This window comes from Arachis duranensis, chromosome 6, assembly GCF_000817695.3.
Source record: "Arachis duranensis cultivar V14167 chromosome 6, aradu.V14167.gnm2.J7QH, whole genome shotgun sequence".
Lineage (NCBI taxonomy): Eukaryota > Viridiplantae > Streptophyta > Magnoliopsida > Fabales > Fabaceae > Arachis > Arachis duranensis.
The window spans coordinates 82,116,903-82,127,331 of NC_029777.3; positions in this window are offsets into that span (position 1 = coordinate 82,116,903).

Sequence of the window (10,429 nt, forward strand, 5' to 3'; positions counted from 1 at the left end):
CTACATGGTGGACACTAAATTTGAGGGAGAAAACCTGCCCCGAAAGTGCAAGGATGAACATGGTATCAACCTGTAGTAAGGCCAACTGACCTCTTCACCTTCCAAGAAGTGTAACTCAAGTTGTAGAGCTCCAAATGATGCGCTTCCAAAGGCGTTGGAAAGTAGACATCCAGAGCTTTCCAAAAATACATAATAGTATGGGATGAACATTAAGTTTGAGCTCCAGAATCTGGCAACATTAAGCCCCTGGTCGCTAGCGTTATCGTGACTCACGTTTTCCAGTAACGGTAGCGACTGTGCCAGCGACCTTGTCTACTTTAAAGGAGCATAACTTGAGTTACAGAAGTCCAATTGAGGTGATTCCAGTTGCGTTAGAAAGCTGACATTCAGATATTTCCAACGATATATAATACTATATAGTGGGCATGAAATTGGAGTACAAACAAGAGGTATCTTTTAAGCCCCAAAAACACCAACTGAGTAGCAAGTGTGACGTTAGCCACACTAACTTCAGCACTACCGCCACACTTGTAGCGTTAGTGTGGCTAACGGTAGCACCAACTTTAGCAACTGGACCTTAACTCAATTCACTTCTCTTTCAAGGACCACCCAACCTCAAGGAAGCAAGCCCACAAGTGTCAACCAATCAAGGTCACAAGAAGCATCTAGAATAGGAATTTTCATTTAATTGTAATTTGCTTTTAATTTCATTTTGTAATTTAGGAGAACCTATATAAAGGCCTTAGTTTGTACATTCAAGGCTGGACTGGGCTGGAGATTAGGGATTGAAGAGGGGTCTTCGGACTCCCTCCCCTTACACACTTTTCCTTCTCTTTCTTTTCTTTGTACTTTTCATTTATGAATTTCGAAGTTTCAATGTTAGTTTTAATCTTCATCTTTACTTTTCTGCACTTTCTTCTTTTCTATTTTGGTAGAGCAATGATCAACTAACTCTTTTCATTGGGTTAGAGAGCTCTATTGTGATTCAATTGATCAATTGTAGTTCTTATTCTTCTTCTTCTTTCTTTTCTCTTGATTTTACTAGAGAGCTTTTGATCTTCATCCAATTGGGTAATTGTCTTGGAAGAGAAATTGCTCATACTTGGATTTCCTCGGAACCTTGGAAGAGGAATGAGGAAATCATGCTAGAAATGCTCTCTCACATTGGATTAGGTTGGGGGTTGGATGGATATTGTGACATTTAATCCTACCAATACTTTGATCTATGAATGTATGTGGTATAATCAGTGACCAAACTTCATCTCTTCCCATGAGCAATTAAATCAAGGAATTGGGAAATTGTTCAAGTTTAGAGAGACTGGATTGCCAAGGAATTGGGATCCAATCACTTAAGATTGCCAAGGAGATCAATGAATGCATTGATTGAGGAAGAGATGAGAATGAACTTGATCCGGAGGATTGCAATATCTCTTGATCCCAATGTTCATTTTATTTTTAGTTCTTACATTTACTTTTCTTGCCATTTTACTTTTCTGCACTTTATTGCTTTCTTTACTTTTATGCCATTTACATTTCCTTGTTACTTATCACTACAATATGATTCGTCTAACTAGAATAATCAATTAACCATTGATTGCTTAATCCGTTAATCTCTGTGGGATTCGACCTCACTCTTTTGTGAGTTATTACTTGACGACAATTCGGTATACTTTTCGAAAGGAGATTTGTTGAGAGACAAATTCCCATGCATCAATAACACTATCTGAAATTCTAAGTTCCTATAGATGCCAATCATTCTAAATTTCAAAGAAAAAAGTGAGATGCCAAAACTGTTCAGAATCAAAAAGCTACAAGCCCCGCTCATCTAATTAGAAGTTTCATTGATACTGTGGGATTCATTGTATATTCTCTTCTTTTTATCCTATTTTGTTTTCAGTTGCTTGGGGACAAGCAACAATTTAAGTTTGGTGTTGTGATGAGCGGATAATTTATACGTTTTTTGGCATTATTTTTAGGTAGTTTTTAGTAGGACCTAGCTACTTTTTGGGATTTTTTTATTAGTTTTTATGAAAATTTCATATTTCTGGACTTTACTATGAGTTTATATGTTTTTCTATGATTTCAGGTATTTTCTAGCTGAAATTGAGGGACCTGAGCAAAAATCTGATTCAGAGGCTGACAAAGGACTGCTGATGCTGTTGGATTCTGACCTCCCTGCACTCGAAGTGGATTTTCTAGAGCTACAGAAATCCAAATGGTGCGCTCTCAATTGTGTTAGAAAGTAGACATACAGGGCTTTCCAAAAATATATAATAGTCTATACTTTGCTCGAGTTTTGATGACGTAAAATGGCGTCAAAACGCCACTTCTCTGTCCTATTCTGAAGTCAAAACGCTAGAACTGGCATAAAAGTTGGAGTTAAACGCCCAAACTAGCACCAAAGCTGGCATTTAACTCCAAGAGAAGCCTCTACACGTGTGAAGCTCAATGCTCAGCCCAAGCACACACCAAGTGGGCCCAGAAGTGGATTTTTGCATCCTTCACCTACTTTTGTAAACCCTAGTAGCTAGTTTCATTATAAATAGGACCTCTTACTATTGTATTTTCATCTTTTGATCATCTTTTGATCTCTTGATCATATTTTGGTGCTGGCCTCAAAGCCATGCCTGGACCCTGTTCTTATGTATTTTCAATGGTGGAGTTTCTACACACCATAGATTAAGGTGTGGAGCTCTGCTGTTCCTCGAGTATTAATGCAAAGTACTATTGTTCTTCTATTCAATTCAAGCATATTCTTGTTCTAAGATATTCACTCGCACTTCAACCTGATGAATGTGATGATCCGTGACACTCATCATCATTCTCACTTATGAATACGTGACTGACAACCACTTCCGTTCTACATAAGATTGAGCGTGTATCTCATGGATTCCTGGTCCACGACACATGGTTGCCTCACCTGACAACCAAGCTTTCCATTCCGTGAGATTAGAGTCTTCGTGGTATAAGCTAGAATTATTGGCGGCTATTCCTGAGATCCAGAAAGTCTAAATCTTGTCTATGGCATTCCGAGTAGGATCTGGGAAGGGATGACTGTGACGAGCTTCAAACTCGCGATTGTAGGGCATAGTGACAGACGCAAAAGGATAGTAAATCCTATTCCTACACAATCGAGAACCAACAGCTGATTAGCCATGCGGGAAACCGTAGAGGACCTTTTTCACTGAGAGGATGAGAGGTAGCCATTGACACCGGTGAAACCCAACATACAGCTTGCCATGGAAAGGAGTATGAAGGATTGGATGAAGGCAGTAGGAAAGCAGAGATTCAACAGGAACAAAGCATCTCTATGCACTTATCTGAAATTCTCACCAATGAATTACATAAGTATCTCTGTCTTTACTTTCTGTTTATTTATCTTTTAATTATTAAAACTCCATAACCCATTTGAATCCGCCTGACTGAGATTTACAAGGTGACCATAGCTTGCTTCAGGCCAACAATCTTCGTGGGATCGACCCTTACTCACGTAAGGTTTATTACTTGGACGACCCAGTGCACTTGCTGGTTAGTTGTGCAAAGTTGTGAAAAAGAGTGAGATTACAATTGTGTGTACAAGTTGTTGGCGCCATTGTGTATCCCAATTTCGTGCACTAGTAAGCGTACTTGAGGTGTGAAGGGAGGGCTTTAATTCTAATTTCCACTCATAGCCAGGCTCTGGATCATCCGGAGCTAGTGATAATGGCAAAGTGCTCTCATTGTCTTCAGAAAGTGTCCCCATACTCGGACCTTGCCTGATGTACTTCTCTTCTAATTCTTCCTGGTGAACTTCAGCTACAGTTTCATCAATGATGTCACACTAGGAGATAGAATGATCTTCCAGATGGTGCTTCATAGCTTCATTGAAACTGAACTTCACTATTCTGCCATCTATCTCAAAAGAGTAAGTTCCTGAGAAAGCATCTAGCTTGAACTTTAAAGTCTTCAGGAATGGTCTTCCAAGCAGGATTGATGATGGCCTCCCTGAGTCATTAGGGAGCATTTCCAGGATATAGAAGTCAATGGAAAATGTGAGCCCCTTAATGCTCACTAATACATCTTCAGCAATTCTAACCACTGTAATAATGCTTTTATCTGCTAACACAAAATGAGCTGCCAACCTTTTTAAGGGAGGGAGCCTCAATGTATCATATATAGACAAAGGCATTTTACTAACACACGCTCCTAAATCACACATGTAGTCATAAAATATCACACATCCAATGGTACAGTTAACCATACATGGAACTAGATCACTACATTTTTCAGGTATACCTCCCATTAAAGCAGAGATAGAACTACCTAAAGGAATAGTTTCTAATTTATTAGTTTTATCTTTATGTATACATAAATCCTTTAGAAACCTTGCGTATTTAGGTACTTGCTGAATAACATCAAAAAGAGAAACGGTTACCTTAACCTTTTTTAATATTTCTACTATTTTGGGATCAAGTTCCATCTACTTCCTGGGCTTCCTTGCGAGTTGTGAAAAAGGGATAGGACGGGTGTTATCTACGGCTTCATCATCCTTTGGTGCTTCATTCTGTAGTTAAGCTTCCTCTTCTTCAACTATGTCTTGTACGTCCTCTTCCTCTTCAGCATCTTCCACTTCCATTACATCTTCAGCTGGAGTGTGTTCTGGTGGGCTTGGCTCTTCATGGTTCCTCTCCTGTAATGTGGTTTCGGACCTCAAAGTGATGGCATTGATGCCACCCTTGGGATTGGGTAAAGGTTGAGAAGGAATTCCACTGGAGCTTGAAGGCTGGTTGTTGGAGTTATTTAGTGATCCAATCTGTGAGACAAGAGCTTGCAAGGTAGAGTTCAGACCATTTAGAGTAGAAGCAAGGTTGTTTTCCATGGCCTGCTGTCTCCGATCAATAGATTGTAGTAACTCATCATTAGAAGATGAAGAGGGATAAGTGATCTGAGGGGTCTGCTGAGATGATTGGGACTGCCTTAGATGAGGTACTCTGTATGTCTGATTCTGATTCTGCTGTCTGATGTTGTTATTGTTATTCCACCTCTGGTTTCCATTATTATCTCTGCCTCCTCTGTTATGATTGTCCCTCTAACCATGGTTGTAGCTGCCACCTTTATTGTATCCTTGATTTGGGCGATCATAGAAGTTATGAGTGGCTGCCACAGTGTTGTCTTCCTGTTGGAGCTGCGGATCATCAGTATAATGACTATAATCAGCACAGATCCCGCATACTCTTTGTGGAACCAACTGCTGGCTTTGTTGTGGTGGGGAAGGCTGAGCTTGCTGAGCTTGTTATTGACTCAACTACATCTGCTTCAGTAAGTTAGTCATTTCACATATACTCTGAGTTAGATTAGTAGTCTCTCTGCTAGAGGATACCTCTGCAACAACTTTTGAGTGGCTTTGCCTCTGCCTGTGATTCCTAGTGGATTCAACTAAGTCGCTGATCAATTGCCACACTTCATCAGTGGTCTTGTACTTTTTCATAGACCCATTGCTAGCACCTTCCAATGTGGTCTTATCTTGAGGCTTCATGCCCTATGTGAAGTAGTCGAGCAACACCAACTTATCAATCATGTGGTGGGGACATGCTTCTAGAAGATTGTTGAAGTGCTTCCAATATTCGTAGAGAGTCTCGGATTCGCCTTGAATAATCATGGAAATTTATATCCTCAATTTATCAGTAACTTCAGCTGGAAAGTATTTTTCCAAAAATTCTCTTCTAAGCGTATCCCAGTTAGCAACAGTCGCTCCAGGTTGAGTGTAGTACCACTCTCACGCCTTTCCCTCAAGAGAGAACGGGAAGGCTTTTAACAGAATAGAATTTTCATCTGTACCATCATGCTTAACAGTAGAACAGGCTATCTGGAAATCCCTAAGGTGCTTGATAGCCTCTTGAGCAGGTAAGTCATGAAACTTGGGCATCAAGTTGAGTAGCGTAGTCTTAAGTTCAAAATCTGCAGCCACCGCTGGGTGATGCGCTTGATACGGTTGCAGTGTAAAATCTGGGGCTCCAGCTTCCTAGATAGTAACTCTCCTAGGTGCTGCCATGTTACCTGCACGTGAGTCAACCGAATCAGTAGTAGAGGAGCTTGTTTCTTCCTCAAATAGCAGTTCAGATTCGCCCTCAGATGAGACTGGTGAATCGATAACAATCACTTCACCACCCACAGAGGCTAACCGACGTCGAGCTTGCCTAATACATGAAATAATTCTTTCAATTTTAGGATCAAAAGCGGCTAAGCTCAGATCAGGCAATGAACGCGTCATTCAGCGGAAGAAACATACGGCTCATAGTGACAAAGACAAAATAAAATAAAATGCAAATAAATTCCAATCAATAAATTAGCACACTATTGCAACTCTCTGGCAACAGCGCCAAAAATTGACGTGGCAGAAATTGGTAGATTTAGAAATTAATGTAAGAGATATGTTGCAAGTACAAATCTCAACCAACAAAAATCCGCTCATCAATTTAGAAGGGTTGTCACAAAATTAGAATAAAAATACTGGGAGTATGAATCACAAGTCATCTCCCAACGAGTTGCAGAAAGATGTGCTATTTTATTAATCAGAGGTTTTCCAAAATGTTTTTTTTTAGTTTGATAAACAGGAAATTAAATCAGAGAGTTTATGTAATTCAAATAAAAACCTTGACCGGGAGAAGATTAATCGGAAGTTCTATCCTTGTTGGATTTCTCTCAAGATCAATTGATAATTGAAGGTTGTTTCTACTTAGTTATCCTTTACTGAGTAAAGAAAAGTCAAGTAAGTTGGAAGTCTACTTCTATTCACAAGTTCTAATCCTCTCCCTTGGGAAGGATTAGTGTTAGTGACTAGAGAGCCAGCCAACAATAAACCCAATTACAATTTAGCTCTTGAGTATTCCAACTCAAGGTTCTTCTTTTAATCAACTCCCAATCGAGTTAGAGGACTACTTCGTTATCATGAATGTAAACTTCACAAAATTAGAAAGGGAAATAAAGAAAGACATGATAAACAATAATCAAAAAGATCAATTAAAATTAAAAATGGTTCTTGTATTAATAAATTATAAAAATAATCCAATTGTAACTCTGGACAAATTAAGGATATGAAAGAGTAAGCGAAAATTAAGGAAATAAACTAGAATGATGAAGTCTTGGCGGAGGTAGTAACTCTTCTCAATATCCCAACCCAAAAAGCAATACAACAAAATTCTAAGAACTATGAATGTGTAGAGAGAAAACCTAGAGGAGGAGTAAAATTAGATCTAAAAACTAAAAAACTAAAATTATGCGGAATGAGAATCGTCCTTAGTCTCTGCATGTTCTCTGGCTCTAATCTGCGTTTCTGGGCTGAAAACTGGGTTAAAACGCGGCCCAAAATCCACGCCAGTAATTTCTGTAAATTCTGCAGATTGCACATGTCACGCGACCGCGTCGTCCACGCGTTTGCGTCATCTAGCGTTTTTCCTTTCCACGCGTGCGTGTCGTTCACGCATTCGCGTCACTCGTGCAGATTCCAATCCACGCGCTCGCGTCAGGCATGCATTCGCGCCGCTGTGATTTTCTCCAATTTGCGCGGATGCGTGAGCCATGTGTCCACGTCGCTTCTCGCTGGTCATCTCCTCAATTTCTTGTGTTCCTTCCATTTTTGCAAGCTTCCTCTCCATTCTCTAAGTCATTCCTGCCCTATGAAGCCTGAAACACTTAACACACAGATCACGGCATTGAATGGTATAAAGGAGAATAAAAATTTACAATTAAAAGAACTTTAGGAACCATGTTTTCAATCATAGAACAATTTTGGAAAGGAATTGTAAATATATGCAAATCATATGAATAAGTGGGTGCAGACTTGATAAAACTACACAATTAAATACAATATAAATCATAAAATAATAGTTTATCAGGGACCCTCCTGCCACGCGGAGCTCCTCTGACGTAGGGACCCGCTCCATGTCTACGTCAGTCCCCACAGACAGTGCCAAAGTTCGTGACCTCGGGTGTCCTGCGGGTCGGTTAGAGTGGAGACAAGAGCTAGGGGAGGATCTGGGTAGACCTAGTCCGGGAGTGACGATTGGGGTGGACCCTTCAGGAGTGACGGCGAGAGGATGGAAAAGGGAGGGTGGCCACCTACAAGGACACTCCAAGTCCCAAGTCAATGTCCGTACGAGGTAATTGCCAATTAGGGTAAGGATGTGACGTACCTTGGGGGGAGGGTAGGTTCTTTCCTGTTTTATAGTCTGTATTTAGGTGGGCCCCTTTGTGGCCAGGCCCGTTAGCCAAGAAGCTTTTGTGAGCCGTCCTGGTGCACGTGGAAATGTGGTAGATGAATAATTTGGCTTCCGCGATGGGTCGGGGGAGGCCCCAGACTCTTCTTCTCAGGTCCCAACCCGAAAGGTCAGCAAACTGGCCCGGAGGCCGCCTCTTGTATCGGGTTGATTCAGTCCTCATGTCAGGTGTCGGGTTCCGATCCGTCAGGGTCAGTGGGTTGGGCCGTAACAGAATGTACTCTATATTATTCATTTTTTTTGTGGTTGTGTTCTAGGGTTTAGGGTTTCTGTTTTGGCCATAGTGCTAATTTCTTGTGGTGATATTCTGGCTTGCAAAGTTAAATATATGTGATAGTGTGTAGTTAACGGTTTGTTAGTTAATGGTTTATTAGTATATGGTTGTTTAACATTTTTTGAAATTAGAAATTGATGTAATGGTGAACTCTGGTATATGTTGCTGTGTTTTTTCATATGAGTGATCTGCTAAGGCTTATTTTTCACCATGGAGGGAGGTTCGAGGCCTAAGTTTCTGATGCCAGATTTGTATACACATCAAGTCGCACTGATGAATGGCTTAGAGTTGATGTAGATTACCTGGATATTTTTGCCATAATTGGTTACTACAAAGAGTTGGGCTATGATAAAGCTGATGCTTACTAGTACTTGGACCCTAAAGATGGTTTATAGTACGGTTTGAGGAGGATGAACCTGGACCAGGATCTAAAGGATATGGTTAGCCTCTGCCGCCAAAATGGTAATGTCATCCATATCTATTTTGAACATGGTTCTTCTATCCCTGAGTTTATAGATTATATGGAACTGTTTGATGTGATGGATGTGTTGGTGGAGAAGGTGACAAGAATGACTTAGAGCAACATAATAGTGTTAAGGAAACGAACATAATTCTAAGCCTATTGTGTGACCCTACTGAGCAAGAGACTCCAACACCCCAACCCACACCACAGCCCATACCCAATCCCATACCCAATCCCATACCCAAGCCCATACCACAACCCACACCACAACGTACTATTAGCATGCCCTTATCACAGCCGAATCCCATTGCTCCTAAAAAAATTTATTAGCACTAAGCCATTGTCTCAACCAAATCCGATTACACCCACTCTCCCAACTCAGAGAAAAACAAACACAAAATTTCACAAACTATTCAGAGAAATTCCACCACCAAACTAACAAAAAAATTTGGTGGCTTCAAATTTAACATTTCAACAAAGTCACCTAGAAAACATGTGACAAGATCTACTAGCAAGAAGACACCTCGAACGCCAATCATTGGGCTGATGGTGAATCATCCGATTCATATGAATCTGCAGAAGATAACATTTTCATGCCACATCTGCCATCTGAATTTTCAGAATCTAGCACTGAATCTAAGATAGAAACATCTAATAAAAGAAAGAAGCAAGCTACCAGAATTTTAAACAACAAAAAAGAAAAAGTTGTACAAAAAGAAGAGTTAATCCCCCTGATGAGAAGGATGGAGGATATGAATCAGATAAACAGAGTCTTGGTAATTTATTTAGTTGTACTTTATGTTATTTTACTAAATCATATTTATTTAGATTTATTTATTGTATTTTATTTTGTTTAGTTTAATATAATCTATGGTTTGCTAAAACATATTTGTTTGGAGTCATTTTATTTATTTAGTTTATTGTACTCCATGTTCTTTTGCTAAATCATATTTTTTGGACTTATTTACTGTATTCATTTAGTTTAGTTTAATGTCATCTTTAGTTGTTTAAAGCATATTTGTTTGGAGTCATTTTATTTATTTAGTTTAGTGTACTCTATGTTTTTTTGCTAAATCTTTTTTTTTACTTATTTATTGTATTTATGTAGTTTAGTTTAATACAATCTTTGGTTTATTAAAGCGTATTTGTTTGGAGTCATTTTATTTTTTTAGTTTAGTGTATTCCATGTTCTTTTGCTAAATCATATTTTTTTGGAGTTATTTATTGTATTTATGTAGTTTAGTTTAATGTAATCTATGATTTGTTAAAACATATTTGTTTGGAGTCATTTTATTTTTTTAGTTTAGTGTACTCTATGTTCTTTTGCTAAATTATATTTGTTTGGACTTATCTATTGTATTTATGCAGTTTAGTTTAATGTAATCTATGGTTTGATAAAGCCTATTTGTTTAGAGTTATTTATTTAGTTTAGTGTAA